Source organism: Rhagoletis pomonella, unplaced genomic scaffold (genome assembly GCF_013731165.1).
Source record: "Rhagoletis pomonella isolate Grant_MI unplaced genomic scaffold, Rhpom_1.0 Rhpom_scaffold_00011, whole genome shotgun sequence".
NCBI lineage: Eukaryota > Metazoa > Arthropoda > Insecta > Diptera > Tephritidae > Rhagoletis > Rhagoletis pomonella.
The window spans coordinates 20,511,149-20,531,345 of record NW_023458565.1 but is presented as its reverse complement, the minus strand read 5'-3'; the positions used below and the strand labels follow the sequence as shown (position 1 = coordinate 20,531,345).

Below are 20,197 nucleotides of genomic sequence, written 5' to 3'. Positions count from 1 at the left end.
CCTAAAAATTCAATGAAAGTAAAAAAGCATTTTTCTTTTTAAAACAATAAAATCTAAAAATAGCAGGGAATTAAAACTAAATGTCAATTTAAATAAAAGAAAAAAATTAAATACGTTTCTAAAACTTAAATGAAAAAAATAATAAAAATATTTCATTTTTAAAAACAGTAAATCAAACAAAATTAAAAGAAAATTATACATGTTAAGAAATAAACAAAAACAAAAAAAAAATACTTTCCTTAAAATTAAATGAAAATAAAAGCAAATATTTGTTGTTTGTTTAAATCAATAAAATCTAAAAAAATAGGTTTATTAAGATCAAATGAAACTAAAAATAAATATAGAAGTATTTTTATTTTTAGGACAATGGCGGCCGCTGTAATGTAGTAGTTAGAAGTGCGCATTACCATTTTTTTTTAAAGCTCTTTTAAGCTCTCTTTACATTTTGTATATGCGCGTGCAGAGTAAAAGCTCTCTCTGCCCATCGCTGCTATAGATCCCTCTACTTTGTGTGAAAAAATTAGGGCGCACACCACAAATCGGAGGAGGTGCTCTTCCAAGCACGAAAAAATATATGAGCGCCCAATATTTTTCATCAAAGAATAAAATATCGAAGTCAAATAAATAAAGGGCTGACTTTCAGCAAATTTTGTGCTAATTGACCGAAAGTATGGCGCATAAATGGCCACCCGGCTTTAGATCTTACATCAGCTGGATTTAATAAGGTCGTATGCCGAGATCTTTTCGTGAAACTTTTCATGAATCCACTCATTTGGGTCGTCCACAATACTACATACGCTCCTCACCGGCAATTTATCATTTAGAGGGTAAGCGTAACGAAAGGGATGCATGATTAATTGAGTTAATTTCTCGAATTATGTCAAGCGAAATATGAACGTAGCGCACGTGACCATCCCTGAACTGAACCAAGATTTTCAAAACAAGTTTACAGAATTTTCAGTTGAACATAATAAGTGCAGATTCCAATTCGGGTACCTCCATTGTGCTCACGGGCACCCTCCCGAAAGCTCCAAAAGTCTTATTTATCATTGTAGTTCATCGTCGTCAAGGCATCGGCATCATTTAAGCGGTTCAAGTGGCATAATGCAGGCTTATTAGAGGGAATCGGCTTTTCTAAAATCCAGATTGATTTCAAATAAATCGAAGAGATCATTTCAATTTGGATTGCATTCGTTTTTAATTTATTCTTATAATACCATACGTTTAGCAATAATTTTTATAATTATGCACTTTCAATAGCTAGGTGCAAAATATTCAAACGTAGAATTGTTCAAATAAGCATGCTGAATCAACGCAGGAGCACACGTACACATTTCACTAATTTTTGGTTGCATCAAATGCTACTACTAAGTCAACGGGGCGTATGAGTAACGTTCCCCCATTCAGATGCATAACCAGCCTGCATTCTGCTATTATACTTTTGTTTTCTACCATTTAGCGTAAAACACACCATTGTCGAAATCTCCATGACAGACATAACTACTACATATGTGTATCATCACTTGCAAATATTATTTTTAGTTCCAATAACAACGAGGCTTTTATGCGTAAGTCTGTAGTCTATTTATTCAACTATACTAGTTCCCGTTGTGCATTAGCTTTGAAATTGATTTTATTGTTGTTCTTGTTTTGTAAAGCTTAATGGTTTTGTTTTGCTTTTGCACTCGCAATGCTGTTGTTAGTATTTACAAGCGATTAACAGCAACTGATGCGCGCGCCAGAAAGGATGTAGTTCAGGCAAATATGATTTCATGTTTATTATTCGATTAGGTGGCCTTTGGATCCTGCACAAAAGACAATCCAGCGTACAGATATGTATGTGTGTATGTACTTTTTTTTTGTTAAGGATTCAATGCTTGAACTATGCGCAGTATTTGCAAACAATTGAACCTGTATGGATAATCATTGTTTAATCATACCAGCAGCCATTATATGTAAGTAGAAAGGCATGTGTGAGGGACTATCGATTTAGTAATAAAGTGGCGAAAATGTCGTTTTAATTTCAAAAAAAAAAATTTAAAACATACTCTGATGTCAGATAATGCTTAACACTTATCCTCTAAAAAGTAGTATGAGCTCAGACCACCGTCTAAAGTTGTTGGAACTCCTTGCAGCGCGCTACAATTTTATCATCCAAGCCATGGCCTAATATCTTAGATTACGGACATTGTTAGAGAAAAAATCCTTTATGCTTTTAATAAACCTAACCATTTAGGTGCCACCAAATATTTGCTCAAAAATATTTTCATTAAATCAATTAAATTAAATAATAATATCACATCATCTGTAAACTCGTTTTATGATTAGATATTCCCTTATGCACCGGCATGTGCTTCGGCAAAAATAGCTTCATTAGTACCTCATTATGGCCAGACATCAAATGCAAAAGGACAGCCCCTTTTATCCTTACAAATTATAATATTTTAAATATTGACATATTCATAAATAACCGTAAGCTTAGAGTGAACAAGAAACACATTTGAGATGACATGCAATTGACAATTTGATAATTTTGCGAGCTGATGAAATGTCTCTTGAGATATATGCAAATAGCATAGCTAATTTATTAAAATACATTTCTAAATATTTGAAGCATCTAAGTTTCTATGAACGTTATGCATATGTATATACATACATTAGGGTGGTAAAAAAAAAAGTAAAGTCCGAATTTTAATGCTGCTTAGTTGGCGTAACTAAACTCGTTTTTCAGTGTAGGAAATATACCATTTGAGAATATTAAACAAAGAGATAAACAAAAATTCCTCAATAGACGAAAAAATTGATTTGATACCTCGGAAGTCATTTGCTATTTAAGAAAATAAATACAAAAAATATTTGAAGAAGAAAGTGTACCTATTTAAAACTACAATAACAATACCGAGTAAAATTCAGAAGAAACATTCAACACAGGTAAACGTAAAAATTTTCCAAAAATGAGATACAGAAAGGCATAAAGCAGTATTCAATTGTAGATACAGCAGAACTTCGTTCACACGGATTTGGTCTAATCCAGACCCTCCTGTAATCGGGACAGGGTTAAAAATAAAAAAATCTATTACTTACGGTCTCGCTAATCCGGATCGCGCAAAAGTGTATTCGGCAAAAACAAGCATCCGAATTTTTTAAATAAATTTAATATTCCATTACTTTATACTGTTAACGTTTTTATCATAATAAATTAAAAAAACAATTATAGGTGTTTTTTCTCAGAAATTTTAATGCCTTTGGGAATCTGAATAACCGTATAGTACGAATTGAGCTGGTTCTATTTTAAATTGCATTCTCAGTTTTGTTTGATCGCGCCATTTTTTCGATTTATTGGCCGACTATGTTTTTGTTTTTTATTGAGTTAAAAATTATGGGGCATATTTGTGGTCAAAACAAAGTCGGCACTGTGAATGTGCTCCTATATATTTGCCTTGAAACACATCTTTATTTTTAAAGCATCTCCGCTGTAATTGTACTACGAATAATTCTCCTGAGCCCCTTTACCCGAAAAAGTTCAAATATGGGGGTCATTGACACCTTTAAAACAATTTAGTCCAAGTTATTTAAAATAACAAATCAAATATTCCTATATGAGTATAGCTTTAAATGGTTTTTAAAAGGCTTTACTTCTAAACTATGTAAATGTTGAGGGTTGCCACCTGTTTAAAAAATAAATTTCAATCTTGATTAAGGTAATTGGTATACGTATCAATGGGTGCTAGAAGAAGCAGGTCTAAGGAGATATTAGTTGAAAATATTTTTCAGAGGGTTGCCAACTGTTCTAAGAGTCGAATATACACAGCCTAGGAGAAATTTATGTAAAAAATCTTTATTTTGAACATTTGTTTGTAGAGGGTTGTTGCCACCTGTAAAGTTAGATTCAAATTACTCAATAAGTTAAAAGAATTATTAAAAGTTGGTAATCAAGCGAAATGGATTTGAAAGGTATTTATTTCTGAACTTTGTTTAGCAGAGTTGCCACGTGTATTTAAAAGTATTTATACTTAATTCATCAGGTAATTGCAATATAAATATATCACAATGCCAGACAAAAGAGATTTAAAAAGATTAAAGTTTGAAAATACTTTTAAAGAGGGTTGCCAAATGTTGGAAAAGTCTAATTTATTTAAATTAAATGTGAAAGAATGAGTGCCAAACGTTAAAATTTTAAGAAAAATTTAGTTTAAAAATAATTTTGATTAAGATTGCCATCTATTCGAAAAGTAATATCTATCAACAGCATTTTTTGTGAAGGTTACCGTTACTTCGAATTTGGTAGATGTGTAATAAAGTGAAACACGTAAGAGTGGCCGCACAGCCGTGACTCAAGGAACCATACGCATCTCGCGCTTTTGTTGCTCACGTTGCCCAGGGTGCCCTTTACATCAAAGTGCCGGTGTGCTACAAACATTCGTACTCTTGTTTTTAGAGTGATTGCAAAAAAAGGATTATATGCCGGTAATGCACTCATCCTTATTCGCCCTTGTAAATCCACATATGCGGTAATAATCCCATAAATTTACACACAGATTTGCTTGTCAATTTAAACATATTTTTACTTAAATATCTATTGAACTCGATTGACTATGGATATACCAGAAACATGCATCAATGTACTTACACACATACATATTTAAGTAGATATGTAAATACCCTGCAGGGAAAACTGGAACTAGTGAATCGAATTTCTAGTTCAGTACAAGTTCCTTATCGCCTGAAACGAACGAGTTTGATAGTAACTAGGTCCTCCCTCACCAGTCCAAAAGCCATGAAATGTGTTATAAAACAAATTTATTTGAGCTTTTAAAACTATGTACATAGCTTGGAGTGAAAAGTTGATAAGTCTACTTTTTCTAAAAAATTATAATTGATGTAAGAAGCGAGAACAACTAAAATTTCATTGTTTCCTTAAAGATGCGACTACCTAAATAATTTATTTCTTACTGTTTCTATACAGGCATACGAAAATTCGCTTAGTCCAAAATAGTCACAGAAAATATGGTAACCACCTTAGAAAGCTAGGTCTAAGGTGACAAGTTGACACTTCGTAGGACATCGCAATGTTAAATCCGCCAGTTGCCAGGTGGAACCAGTTCGACACTAATGCTTTCCACTACAGGGTAGTTGCGGCGGCATAATTAGATGCAGATGTGGTTGAATGATATGTGCTTAGCTACAAGGATATTGCAATTTGCCGATTTACAAGTTTGTCATTGCCTAATTGGGTGTATTTATGCAAGAGCGCAGTTGTTGTTGCTATTGGTGTTGTTGTTATCAATGATATTATAAACATTGTTACGCGTAATGACGACGCAATTTTGTTATTGTCTCGTTGAGTTTTCAAAATGCAAATTTGGTTGCTGTTGGTTTTGTTATTGCTGTAAATGTAAGTATGTATATCTAACATCAGTTACAATTTAATTATGAAAGCAATTAATGTGAAAATCCTTCAATTGTCAACAAATCGAAAATACCACCAACACCACCACCACCACCACAACGCCGTGCGCTGGCTGGCCCACTTAACCACCATGTAAATACTCACTAACAAGTTTATGTGGTTATTGTTGATTTTGTGGCTTGTTAGAGAGTCAAGGATGTATGGCATTTTGATCAAATTGACAGCTTTCGATAACACCGAGAGTTTACTGCAGAGGCACGTACATACATACATATGTCACTACGGAATTGCGATCTATCGCTGATTTGGCTTATTGAAGATATACTTTGGCGTACGTCAAATCGGGTAAGGCTTGAATCTTTAGTATCCTAATTGAGTCTGTGGTCATCTTTAATAATTCATCCTTGCATGATGTACATAAATACTTATGTAGATATATGTACATATACTATGTATGTGACCGATTATCTCAACTAAATTCTCTTAACTCAACGCAATACATTTACACACCGCCGATTAACACATAACCCTGGTTGCCAACTTGGCCGAAACGCGCCATTTTTGGTAAATTTTTTCTAGTTCGGTATGTTGCACAGTGCCGCCTAAGTTGGCAAAAATCGAAAAATTCATTGTCTGCAATGTGAACGTGTTTGGTATTTTTCTAAAGATAATTTGTCCACTAAAAATAATGAATTCTCTATAAAATAAATTTTATGCCTCTAGGTTGGAAAAACTGATGTTGCCTTCAATCACAGAAAGTCTATAGTAGTTTTTTACTCTCGCTGAGCAGCCGGGACTGCAGATTCAGTTCTTGAACTGCTGACTGATCACTTCACGTAGCACAAACACATGACTGTGCAAGGCGTACATGAAAGCTCAATTTGCCCAACCTGCCCTCAAGGGGATGAGACGATGGAACACTTTTTGTGCTTCTGCCCCGCCTTTGTAAGAATTAGGTATGAGGAATTTGGCCGCGACGTGTTGAGAGACTAACACCTGAGCCCTTTGACACTCAACAACTGCTTAAGTTTATTTGTAAATCGTGCCGCTTTAAAAGAGATTAAAAGGGCATGAAAACAGTACAAGTCACTGCTTCGAATTTAGCGTAAATGTTACAAACTAAACATCGTTATTATATGTACATAAGTATCTGCACTGCTATTCAGTTGTCGCCATTGATTGTTATACATTTACATCACTTTCAATAAGAGAAATTTTCTTTTATTTATCCATATCCATTTCTTAATATTTCCAAATGTATACAGAAACTTAAACACGGCAGTGCAATATTCATACATACAGTCCACATACGAATAAACACACACATATATATATATATATATATATATAAGTAAACAAACAATGTATGTACATTAGGATGCATCACTCCCTATACAAAAAAGTAAGTGCGCTTGGGCCACGCTGGAGAAGTGAAACTTACGTTACATATCTTGTTTGTCTCATAACCAATATACTTACATACATACATCTGTTTTGCTTAAGGTTATATTTTTTGACGGTCTAATTACATTTAGGTTATTCTGTTTTCCTTTATCTTCATTTTTTTATCTTTATACTATATCAAGCCGCTGTATTTTAATTCACTGTAACATGGACATAATGCAGCGAATTAAAAAATATCGGCTCCGCTGGCTTCGATAGCAAAGTTGATAATACTAGTAGCAAAATCGATAAAAATATCGATAAAAATATCGTTAACAAAATCGGTAAAAATAGCGATAACAAAATCGATAAACAATCGATAACAAAGTCTATAAAAATATTTATAACAAAATCGATAAATAATCGATAAAAAATCGATAAATAGTTGATAACAAAGTCGATAAATAATCGATAACAAAATCAAGAACAGTATCGATAACCAAATCGATAAAAATATCGACAAAAAATTTGATAGAAGTATCGATAACAAAATCTATAAAATCTATAAAAATATCGTTAACAAAATCGATAAAAACTCGATAACAAAATCGCTTAAAAAATCGATGAAAATATCGATAACAAAGTCTATATAAATATTTATTCAAAAATCGATAAATAATCAATAACAAATTCGATAAATAATTGATAACAAAATCGATAAAAAAATCGAGAATATTATCAAAAGCAAAATCTACAAAAGTATCGATAACAAATTCGATAAAAATATCGATAACAATATCCATAACAAAACCAATAACAATATCCTTAAAAGATATCGATAACGAAATCGTTAAGAATATCGATTACAAAATCGATAAAAATATCGATTAAAACCGACAAAAATATCGATTATTTTATCGATTGGTTCCGAAGATACCGATTGAAAAATCGATAACAATATCGATAAAAATTTCGATAACAAAATCGATAAAAATTTCGATAATAAAACCGATAAAAATATCGATTATTATATCGATAAGTCCCGAAAATCTCGAAAATTCCAAAATAGTTCACAGATTGGGTCTCTGTGTCTCCATCTATATCCTTTTCTCTATAATTACCTTTATTTTAATCTTTCTTCATCTTTACTTTTATCCTTATCCTCATCCTCATCTTTTTCTTTATAGTTATCTTTGTTTTTACCTTTATGTTTATCATTTTCTTCATCTACATATTCCCCTTCACCTTTGCCCTTATATAGGTCAAGTGTTTAAATTTACCTTGGTCTTCATTTTTGCCTTTATCTTTACGCATCTTGCTTTATGTTTTTATACCCGAGCGCACTTGTGCACAAGGGTATATTAATTTTGTTCACATAACGGTTGTTTGTAACAGCCAAAACGAATCGAGATAGATATAGACAAATGTATACATAAATGATCAGAATGAAAAAAGAAATCGATTAAGCCATGTCTGTCTGTCCGTCCGTCTGTCCGTCTGTCCGTCCGTCCGTGTACACGATAACTCGAGCCAAAATTGAGATATCTCAACGAAATTTGGTATGTAGGTTTCTGTTAATCCAAGGTAGGTTGATATTGAAAATGGGCGAAATCGGAAAATAACCACGCCCACTTCCCATATAACGGTAATTTCCAGAAATACGAAAACTGCGATATTTTAGTAACTACTGAAGATAATTCACTCAAAATTGATATTTACAATAATTTTTAGACAAAAAATAAGAATATTATAAATTTTTGGAAAATGGGCGTAGCCACGCCCACTTATGGTTACATGTGTATATCTTGGTAACCGCTGCACCAATTTCTTTTAAACTTGGTACAGTTGTTGGCCTTCGCACAACATACCAAATGGCCGAAAATTTTTAAAATCGCTCAATAACCACGCCTACTTCCTATATAACGGTAATTTTCAGAAATACGAAAACTGCGATATTTTAGTAACTACTGGAGATTATTCACTCAAAATTGATATTTATAATAAGTTTTAGACGAAAAATAAGAATATTATAAATTTTTCGAAAATGGGCGTAGCCACGCCCACTTATGGTTACATGTGTATATCTTGGTAACCGCTGCACCAATTTCTTCCAAACTTGGCACAGTTGTTGGTCTTCGCACAGCATACCAAATGGCCGAAAATTTTTAAAATCGCTCAATAACCACGCCCACCTCCCATATAACGGTAATTTAGAGAAATACATAATCTTCGATAAATCAGTAAATATTGAAGCTAATTTATTCAAAATTGATGCTTGCAACAATTCTTTACCAAGAAATACGTTTATGGTAAAATTTTGGAAAATGGGCGTGGCACCGCCCACTTATGATCACATATAAGTATATCGGTAACCGTTCTACCAATTTGTACCAAACTCGGTGTGGTTATTGTGCTTGCCACATATAAGCAAAACGTTGAAAATTATTGAAATCGGACTAAAATAACGGCCGCTTCTCATATAACGGTAAATTTCAGAAATGCTTGAAACTTCAATATTTCGAAATTGAAGGACGCTAATTTACTCAAAATTGATACACCCCGGCTTACCATCTAGCGGAAGGTTTCGGAAAGGTGAAAAAACATATATTTAATACTTGCGCCGGGTATTTAATGTTCGGCTCCGCCCGAACTTAGACTTTCTTACTTGTTATTTTTACCTTTGGCTTTATCCTTTGCTTTATCTATGTACGTACTCACCTTTACTTTCATTCTGGTATTGGTCTTTTTCAAAGTGTTATTCTTTTTAACCTTTTATTAGCAAATTTTTGTTAAATTAATACTATATGCATACACTCAAGAAGCACTTGTTTCAGCCCCAACCATTTTCGTTGCATCATTTCCGTTGCACCATTTCCGTGTGCAATTTCCATTGAAGTCGCCAATTTGCTCCCAACCAACCAACCACCGCTAAGGAAGTTCACTTCAAAAATTAGTACCGAAATTTAGTAAAATTTATTATATTTCAACACATACGCCAATAAGATTTAGATTTACGTGAGCTGGACCCGTTTGAAAATACTTGCAAAAATTTAGTTTTTAAAAATACTTTTTTCTAAAAAATTACCTCACACGCTAGAAGATCTCAAGTTTACATAAAAGGCCTGCATAAAAATCTTTAAAAATGTTATCAGTAGAATCAAAATAATGAGGTTTTTGGATTTATTTTCACATCGATCTAGCTCGCCTAAATGTTAATATTTTTCCGAAATATTTCGGCAGAAGTTTTAAAATATAATAGATTTTATAATTCCGTTGGAAAACCCACAACTTTTGTTTGGTGATGCATCCTAATTTACATACTATATATGTATCTGCATATGTACGTAAAGTACACATAGGCATGGGCTAAGTGCATTTCAGCTGATTTCAATAATAAACGCATTGTATGCGAATGCAGTTCAACTCGCAAGTACTCGCCAAAATTAAAAACAAACAAAAGATACGTTTAAACACAACAGTCTATATGTACTATGTCTGTAGGTATGTATGTAAGTATGTTTGTGCCGCAATATCGAACTCTCTTCATTGTTACATTGCAATCAATCGCCGAGATCTGGCACTACATATTCTCTGAGATTCATTAATGTGCTCGTCGTCTCTGGCTATTGCAGAGCACACTTTTGTTGTTCCGATAGATATTTTTCATAGAATTCCCAATTTTACTTCATACAATCTTGAAGCACAAATATTTCAAAGCGTATGAAGTAAAGGTGGGCAGGGTAGTATATATACACTGCCGGCAAAAAGTATTGGCACAGCTGCTTTTTATACTATGTATATGCAACAATTTTTATTCTAATATTTTTCCATAAATTTTCTATAAAAATATGGTTCATTCTACAACAAAAAACGCATAAATATAATTTCTAAATTTTGTGCAAAGCTCGCGAAAATTCAGCAACTTTCATGCAAATTTTCAACTTTTAATCAGATTTTTTAGAAATTTTTTGAGTATGCAGATTTATAGCCCAATAAATTTTATAAAGTAGCGTGATTTTTGGCAATTTTTTTCACGCAGTCTCTTCCATAGAAAAAAAAAAAAACAAAAAAAAATCTAAAATACTTTGTATGGAAAAATTTGCATTAAAATTTATAGAATTTTCGCGAGGTTTGCACAAAGTTTAGAAATTATATTTTTATGTTTTTTGTTGTAGAATGACCATATTTTAAAAAAAAAATTTGGAAAAATCTTAGAATATAAATCGATGCATATATTGAGCAAAATTCCCTGTGACAATACTTTTTTCCGGCAGTGTAAATATTTTTTGTGTACATATATCTGCATGCATACATATGTATATCTTTAGCAATACATTTTTATGAATGTAGGTATTTGTGTATGTAGATAATTATTTCTACTCAAAACAATGCGCAATGATCGGGCGCGTGCCATCATCAGTGTGATAGCAGAATACAAAAACAGTAATACTCGCACCAAAGCTTCTCACGCCTACAAAAAAATAGGCGTCATACGGAAGATGCTCGCTTATGAGATTGCTCTTGGCCTCTTTTTCGATATTAATTTTTATAATTTTATTTATGTCACGAAATTTTATTTGATTAGCGACAATCAATTTACTTGTAAGCATTGTAGTGCGACGTCAATTTGTTGTTTTTTTTTTTTTGGTATCTGAATGTAATGTTAGAAAAATACGCTGCGGTTAGTTAGACGAGTTCAGTTTTAGCATATCATTAAAATACTGATTAAATTTGATGATATGTACATATATATATATGTACGTATAATGACATAAAACATGGCTTGCTCAGTTTCCGTTGGTATTGGGTTCTGTGCAAACCTATATGCAAATATTACAAAATTTAATACATAGTAATTGAAATAATAGACTTGAAGGATTGGACTTGAAGAAAAAGATATCGTCAAACACCTAAAATTTGGTGTCTCTAACTTATGACTCACCCAATCACCACATGAGCGGCAATAAATGGCGCGTTAACTGTTTAGCTCCATATCAGTCGTATACTAGTTTCGAGGTAGTTCCATTACGCGCCGTATGGAACTAGTGTTTTGCGAGCAAGTTTTCCTCTTGTTGCTGCTGGGAATACACATTCGCGATGTATGTAGGTTTTTGTGTGTTAAGTGAGTGTGATCGCAAATGATCGCGCTTTATTCGATTTAGAGCTAACTATTGCGTCAGATAAATACACTGAGGTTTTATTTGTTCTAATTTCATAATATCGCTTACCAGTAAAATTTAAATCAAAGCCTCAAAGTTTTTATGGACACCAAAAATTACGGTTAAGTTTAATGTTTTATGAAAAATGTAGACAGGCTCTATGAAATCTAAAACCTCTATATACAAAAAATTTCTCTAAAACAACCGCATAATTCCCGAAATCTACTGGAGAAACCCCAACAGGTCTGAGTAAACAAGAGAAATAATTAAAACCCGAGAGGCCCCGAAAAAAATTTCACTAAAAAATAAGTCACTAAAAATATTTAGAAGTCCTCGAAAACTCCCGAAAAAATTGCTACAAGTAATAAAATTTTATTTTTTTTTTAAATGCGCAAAATAAAATCGCAGAAAGTCCCTAAAATACATGAAAAGTAACTAATGGATCGAAAATAATTACGGAACGTCCCGAATAAAACACGAAGAGTTTTTAAAAATCTATACACATCTCTAAAAACTCAAGAAAATATTCCAAAAAAATTCAGAGGAAAACTGAAATATTAATTAAAATCCTTTTATTCCAGATTTTTCGGTATAAAACACAAAAGAGCGTCTAAATTCCGAGAAGAAATAAGAAGGGTTCTTAGTACCTAAAACACGAAAAGTAATGAAAAGCCAAAAAAGTCTCCAATAAAACAAGAAAAAATCCGCGTAGGTCTCGGAAATTCGCGGAAAAGATCTCTCATTATTCCGAATAAAATACAAAGGGAATAAGAACCCCATGATCATGATGAAATCCCGAAAAGAATTGAGTAAAATGCGAAAGCTCATGAAAATTCCGAAAGATCTCGAAAAATCCCATATTTTTTCTAGAAATTTCAGAGGTATTTTAACTACAGAAAAAAAAACATAAAAGGCTCCAGAAAATTTCGAAAGATATTAAATTCCAAATCAAGCACGAAATACCAAAAGGCCCCTAAAAAATCCATATAAATCTGGAAATTCTCGAAAAGTAACGAAATTTTCGAAATGTATATAATGGAAGCCCAGAAGATTTCTAATAGTCTAGCAGCAACGTTTTTGAGAGAGAATTTGAGGACAGCTGGTTTTCTGATATGACATCTCCGTCACTTCCGCGGTTAGCGTGGGGGCCAACTGGCAGGCGGTAATGGTTGCGTTGACTAGTGCGCATCGTATCTTTACAGTTAAAAATGCTAATTTGTTTAATAATTTTAGTAAGGCTAATTTTCTTTTCATTGGATTTAACTAGCTTTTAGAAACGTAGATTTATTATTGCCAAACATGTCCGTTGTTGTACCAGACGTCATTTTATATTAAAAAAAATTAATTTTTCAACTAATTTTAGTAAAGCTCAAAATTTAATATGATGTTGGGAAAAAATTTAAGAAATAACAGATTTTTTGTCAAATTTCGCATTTGTGTTAAAGCCTGTTCTTTTACAAAAAAAAACAAGTAGTAATTTGAAAAGGAGAAAATCGGTGGATAAATAAAAAAGTATGAAATGTACATACATTTTGCGCATTTTCATATGACCATTCACAACTTTTTTATACACATATCTATTGATTTTATTCGTTTGTAACATCCTTTTTTGTAAAGGAACATGCTTTAATACAAATGAAAAAAAAAATTAAAAAAAATATTTAAGTTTTTCCCTGTCAAAGTTAGATTTTTTTTTTATTTTTTTATAAAAAAAGAAAAAATGTGTAATGTTGTATAATTTTCACAAAAACTACTGAGTTTATAGAAAAACGATGTACATATATGTATACTGTTTATGGGGAGTTTTTCTACCATTCATTTGCTACATTTCCTATAAGATAATCGTGATTAGTGAAACAATTTTTTTAAGCTGAATAACGCTAAATTGCAAATACCTCGAAAACTTATGATTCACAAGTACTGCCGAAAAATATCGAAAAAAAATTCAGAAAAGTTTTGAAGAAAATGGGGAAGGTAATGGAAATCCCGAAGGGGCCCGAATAAAGCACGAAAAGACCGGAAAAATCCCGAAAAGTTTTTATTAATACAGAATAGTACTGAAAAATGCCGAAAAATTCCGGAATACACAAAAATTCCGGAGATCACAAAAATTGCGATCACAAAGTTTCGAGTAAAACACACAAAGCGTTGAAAGTCGCGACATTTCCCTAATGAAGCACGAACAAATCCGTATGAGTGCCCGAAAGTTCGCAAAAAATCTTAAATAGTTCTGAACCAAGCAAGAAAATATGAAAATCAAGAAATATCACGATTAAATCAGGGAAGTTCATGCGATTTCGGAAAGGTCTTGAAAAATTACACAAAAGAGTAAAAAATTCTGAAAATGGCTGAAGAAGACTAAAAATTTACAAAAAACAAACCGCTTCAGAAAATCCAAAAAAAAAAAAATGGGGAAATCACAAAATTTTTCAGAAAACCCTGAAAAATCACAAATAATCTCAAAAGCCTCCCCATAAAGAAACTAAAAAAAAACTCTAAAAAAGGCTGAAAATAATCTTGAATTATCTCGAAAAACCACGGGCCTATAAATTTTTCTGCAAACACATTAAAAAAAAATTATTAAACAATTGCTTATTACAGGTACTTAATTTACGCTTCAAAAAAAGATCAGAATAAATTTACACTTTATTTTCGCTTGGAATAATAAAGATTAAAAATTATGGGTTAAACGTCTTGAAAGCTTGAAACTGAGTAGTTTCCCAGGGCTAACGCGCCTTTTATATCCTAAAATCTGAAAATAACTTTTTTTGGGGAATATCTGGGACTGGATTCTGTAACTGAGGGAAAATGCAATGTACATCAAGTGCAAAACTCAACACCAAAATCTCACCGAATAAAATGCTGTGTGTTTTTCAGAAGAGAAGCGTACACCATTTTGACACTTAAAATCAATTCGCACACTTGCTGAAACGTATTTTTTTTTCAGTGTAACTGCAGATTTCTGCTACTGCAGCTGCCGCTTGCTAACCTTGCTACGTAGAGACGCCGGATTTTTTCAGATAGTAACTTTCAGTTTTACTGCTTACTTCTGAGTATGGAAATGTGATAAGCTGCGATCGCATCGACGCTAGATCGTTCTCAAACAACAAAAATATTATTATTGTTGTATGTACGTGCACGCGATTGTGAATATGCCGAGAGCTAATTATATTGTATACTGTGTAAATATACTGTGCTTGTTATGATAATGAAAGAATTAAAAATTTCCAATGAAAAGTAAAACAAATCAATGTTCTGTGTGTTGACTGTATTGGTGGTACTAATAAAATAAAAAAATAATAATCATTACTTTAGAAAACACAGAAACAATATTCATAACAGGCGTTAAAACTTTGAGAAAACCAACTTTTTTAAACGAATATTTGAAGAGCAGCTAAAATAAATAAATTTTACTGAAAACTAACCAAATTGGTCTGCTTTTAAACGTTTGAAAAGGTAAAAAATATTTTATTAAAGTACATACATAAGTAAATATATTTAAAGGAAAAATATTTCTTTTACTAAAAATGTTCAAAAAAATTTTGCAAATCAATAAAAAATATGTATGTATGTATGTATGTTAAGAGCGTTAAGCAACAAATTTTTAAAATTAACAAATTTATGAAAGAAAAAGCTACCATAACGAGTACCTAGTTGTTTAGTGGCAAATGTGTTTGATTAAATCAATGCCAAAAAACACTCAATTTCTTGCAATTATTTGCTTTTATTGGAGAATGAAAACACAAAACAAATTAACGCGCGTCACAACGCCTCAGTGCCCAGCGCGTCTTACACTTTTATTGTTTTTTTTTACATATTTTGTTTCAATACATTCATATGCATATGTTCTTTTGTTAATTGGTTTTTAAGCATATTGATTGATATTCCAAGGTGTTCAATGTTTAAATCAGTCGAAATGTGTTATTAATGGATGTGTTTATAAGTAGTATATGGAAACACCCAAGTTCTACGTACTACCCTGTAGTGAAAAGCCAAACCAGTCAGTAAAATTACCAGTTCAATAACTGGTAAGCGCTAAAGCGACGGCCTACCAATTCGACAATTTTGCACAACTTATTGGAGCAGTGACATCTGCTTTTGAATAGTCAAAGCCAAAACTAAAACGCAAATGTGGAGGTGTTTTTTTTTGAAAGTGGCATAAGTCATTTCATGCCCTTTGACATTGAGTGATCATTTACTTATATGTAAATGCGTCTGCCAAAGGTAAAAAATTGTGTCGCAAAAAGTGAAAATGACGACGTATACCACTTTCAAAATAACGACTCAATTTATTGCTTTTCTCATATCTAAATGTGATGCTGTTTCGCTCAGTGTTCTATTTTGGAAAAAATTAGACAAAATCAAATATATCTAGAATGAGGAGAGATAGCGAAATAAATGTAACGATGTTTTAAAGTTTTTGCGATGGCGAATTTAGGGAAAATATTTTCGTTGGTTCGTGGTCAAAGTGAGCTTCAATGAAAGGTTTTACATTTTTATTTTTTTTTGTTTGCCTGAACCAGTCTGCAGCGTATTTTATAAAAAGTTGTATTACTGAATCCATTTTGATGGTCACCAGAAAAGGCATTTACATTTTTTTTCAGAGTTGGTAATTTTTAATTCAATTAGGTCTTTGAAATGACCTTTAAAAATAAAATATTTACATTTTTTACTTAAAACAGCTTAAGATTAAAAAAATGTAATAAAAAAAATTTCTAAATACTTTTTTCGATTCTGGCAAACATGGAAATACTACCGATTAAAAAAAAGATACAAATTAAATCTTATATATTTGAAGGTCAAGAAAATTACAAAATTATCCACTGCCTGAGAACTCCGGCCACGGACCTCTCGAAAGGCACTCTAGCGGCACAAAAACAAATACAAACTTATTCCTTTCATGAGTGATTAATGGGCAGCCTATGACGTTCACTGGTGTGGTGCTACTAGTATTTCTACTAGTAGGTGTTGATGCTAAGCGGGACAATAAATATTTCGTAAGACATCACCATATTAAAAATATCAGTTATTACCCTGGAAAAATCCCGACTACTCCATGCATGCGTGTAAAGAGTACTCCCTAAGGATCAAGGAGTACTCCAAAATTAACCACAATTCATATAAAAAATATGGTCCAATTAACATTGCGATGTCCTAGGGCAGGACCATATACTCTATCCCTGCATTACATCAGAGTAGCACAAAACTACTCCAACATATTAACAATGGCATTGTTGTTATATTTTTTCGTTTGTATACACTTTTGTTCTTCACTTCTCGAATGCTTTTTCGAAATTAATTAAAACCAAGCCAAAAATTAAAAATTACATGTTGCCTCTGATGGCATTTGAACCCGAACATGCTGGGAGCTAAGAACTAACAGCGAGCATCTCTACACGTTCAGCTACAGCCAGACATGCAAATGTGCTTTCAAATGCCCAACTTCAATGACATTTCGTTAAAACACGAGCAGTGATCGGATAACAAACAATAAGCTGGCGCAGAGACACGAGTTGGTCCGATACAGCATGACAGAGGAACACTTTTGTAAGTACTCCAATTTACCACAAATAGACTACATGATCCAACGATTTTTGCAGGGTAGCATAAAAAAGTATGGAAGACGAAATAGTTGAGCTAAAAAGCTAACTGGTAGCATTCTAGTTAGTTCGCAACTACTAGCTTTCCCTGCAGGGTGCTTAAATTCGTATACACATACACACATATATACTTATGTACCCTTAACTGTATACATGTCTTGTATTTCTGGTGCGAAAACGACTTTTTTTGTCAAAACACATGCCTTCTACTTTTGGCTTTTGTTTTTTATTCTGCTGTTGTGAGCATAATTCGATCACTCTTGTGCTCATAATCGCAAATTTGTCTTTGCCATTGTCTGCCGTTTCTCTTTATTTGCTGTCGTCTCGTACTTTTTTAATAAAGTCTTCAATAATCAGCCACTCAAGTAAGAATAACCCAGCGGCGCAAATGCACATTACGTAATCGATTACTGCTTCAAAACTTCGAAAGCGGTTTATCGGAATGAATGGATTACAACTCAGATTACTTTGCCATATGCATGGCCGCTTTGTGGTTAGCCTCCCTGACATACTGGTTTTGTTTGTAATCGGAAAGTATGATGTGACCGTTTGTAAATTGTAATGTGAATTTTGTAAGCAGACTGCCTACTACAATAAGCATTACAATTTTTAATTGGGTCAGCGGTGTCTTATTTAATCATTTATTTGTATGAATTACGCAATGCAAATTGTGGACGGACCCCATTTAGCAGTGCGCCGCTGGGTACTTGCGTTGTTGTTGTTTGCAGTTAGTTTTAGTTTTTTTTTTGTTATCAACAACAGCTGTTGGCTGAGTGGTGATAAGAAAAGAGAACGAAATCGTTACTGACAGTGCCCGTTATTACAAGTAGCTTTTTTTCATTGAAATAATGAAGCATATTAAGTTGCTTTTGTTATGGAAGTCACTTAAGTCACTTAACTAAATATGCTCATATTACTTATATAAGTAGGTAAGTCGGAGAAATGAAGTTTGGTGAGTGACAAAATATTTCCATACAACGCATGATGAACATCAAGTTTTATTAGCTTTCTTTATATTAAGATTGTTAAATTGATTCGTAAGATATACATGATTAAAAAGAACCAATTTTTAATTTAATCGGTATAACGATAAATTGAAAATATCTTGAAAACGTATCCATAAAGAAATTAACTCCATTTTCGGAATCACCGAGCAATTCTTCATAGGAATTGGATAGTGGCATCAACAGAACAATTTTGCCGTAAAACAGTGTAATTATCAGCAGAGGGTTCATAGTGAACGTCAGCAGGGTCGAGTCTTAGTGAGGTATGGCTCCGATATACTTAACTGGTTGTTCAGATATGAGTTTTTGTGTTATAACTCGCACACTCAGATAGCCTATAAGTCGTTTATTACTTACAGCTCCCATTGAGCTGATAGTTCAGATATGAGGGTTTGCTTTAGAACCCCTTAATTAAGATAGCTATAACCCTGCAATTTTTACTACTCGAGATCGATGATTATTCAGGTATGCGTTTTTGTGATGTTAGCCGTCATCGATTCGCCACTATTCTGCTCGCTATGTTTAAGTTCCGGCCGCTTTAAGAAGAATTTCGCATGTGCAAGCAATAACAAAGTTAGCTAGCCCGGAGAGACGATAGCAAGTTTGGTTGTGCCTCATTGAGATCGTTCGTTTCGCCACTCGCTAACTGTTGGCGAATCCATGACGGCTTTAATTCTTCATTCAAGTGGGAAAGGAATTTAAACTTTGTACCCTGCTTGCTCGTCATTAATAAAAAGTTCACAGCGCACATGGTCAAGCCCAATTTACGGGGTAATTCTGGCAACTGTTTTTGCCACTCACCACAGTTTTTGTCTTTCAAAAGCCAATTGTCAATTCTGGCGACTAATTAGAAAGCTCTCTTCTTTTTAAAAGAATAATGATTAAAAGAAAATTTAACTAAAAAAGAAAATAAACTTAATCAAAAAAGGAAAAAATAAATAAAATAAGTTTCGAAAAATAAAAAAAAAATTCTTTTTAAAATAATGAAATCTCAAAATTTAAAATTAATTGAGCTAAAAAAGGAAAAAGTAAAATAAAACTAAAAAAGAAAAAATAAATTATGTGCCTAAAATTAAATAAAATAAAAAAAAGGTTTTTAAAGCGTTACCGTCTAAAAATCAAAAATAGATTGAACTAAAAAAAACAAGTAATTTCAAACCTTCAAATCTCATATACAAATTTACGAGTACCGTTAATTTTTTCATGATCCAATGATCGGATCTAAACCAGATTATTATGGGACCACCTCTGAGACACTACCTTTCTGATGCAAATTTTTGAAATCGGTTGTCGTGGTCCAAAATTATGCGATTACATATATAAAAAAAATATTCCGACGAATTGATAACCTCCTCCTTTTTTTTGAAGTCTGTTAAAAAGTGAAATAAAATTGAAAATAGAAAAAATAAATTACGTTCTTAACAGTTAATTGAAATAAAAAATTATTTTTCTTTTCAAACCAATGACATCTAAAAATTAAGCTATACATATTATATATTATATATATATATATTTTTTTTTTTAAACAATAATAACTACTAAATTTAAAGAAAATTAAATTAAAAAAAAAAAAGTAAAAAAAAAAAACTGCTAAAAATGCAAAAATTTAATTAATTTAATTAAAAAAAAAATTTGTCTAAA

At 32.4% G+C, this 20,197-nt stretch overlaps 1 protein-coding gene across 1 annotated transcript in view; it reads left to right on the top strand.

Moving 5' to 3' along the window:
• Positions 1 to 15,007: 15,007 nt before the first annotated feature.
• The window catches only part of LOC118746790 (adenosine deaminase 2-like), a 45,566-nt gene continuing 40,376 nt past the window's right edge, over positions 15,008 to 20,197 (top strand). Inside the window, exon 1 of the mRNA XM_036480700.1 lies at positions 15,008 to 15,408. The gene's annotated coding sequence lies outside the window, so the exon portion shown is untranslated. The remainder of the gene's footprint in view (positions 15,409 to 20,197) is intronic.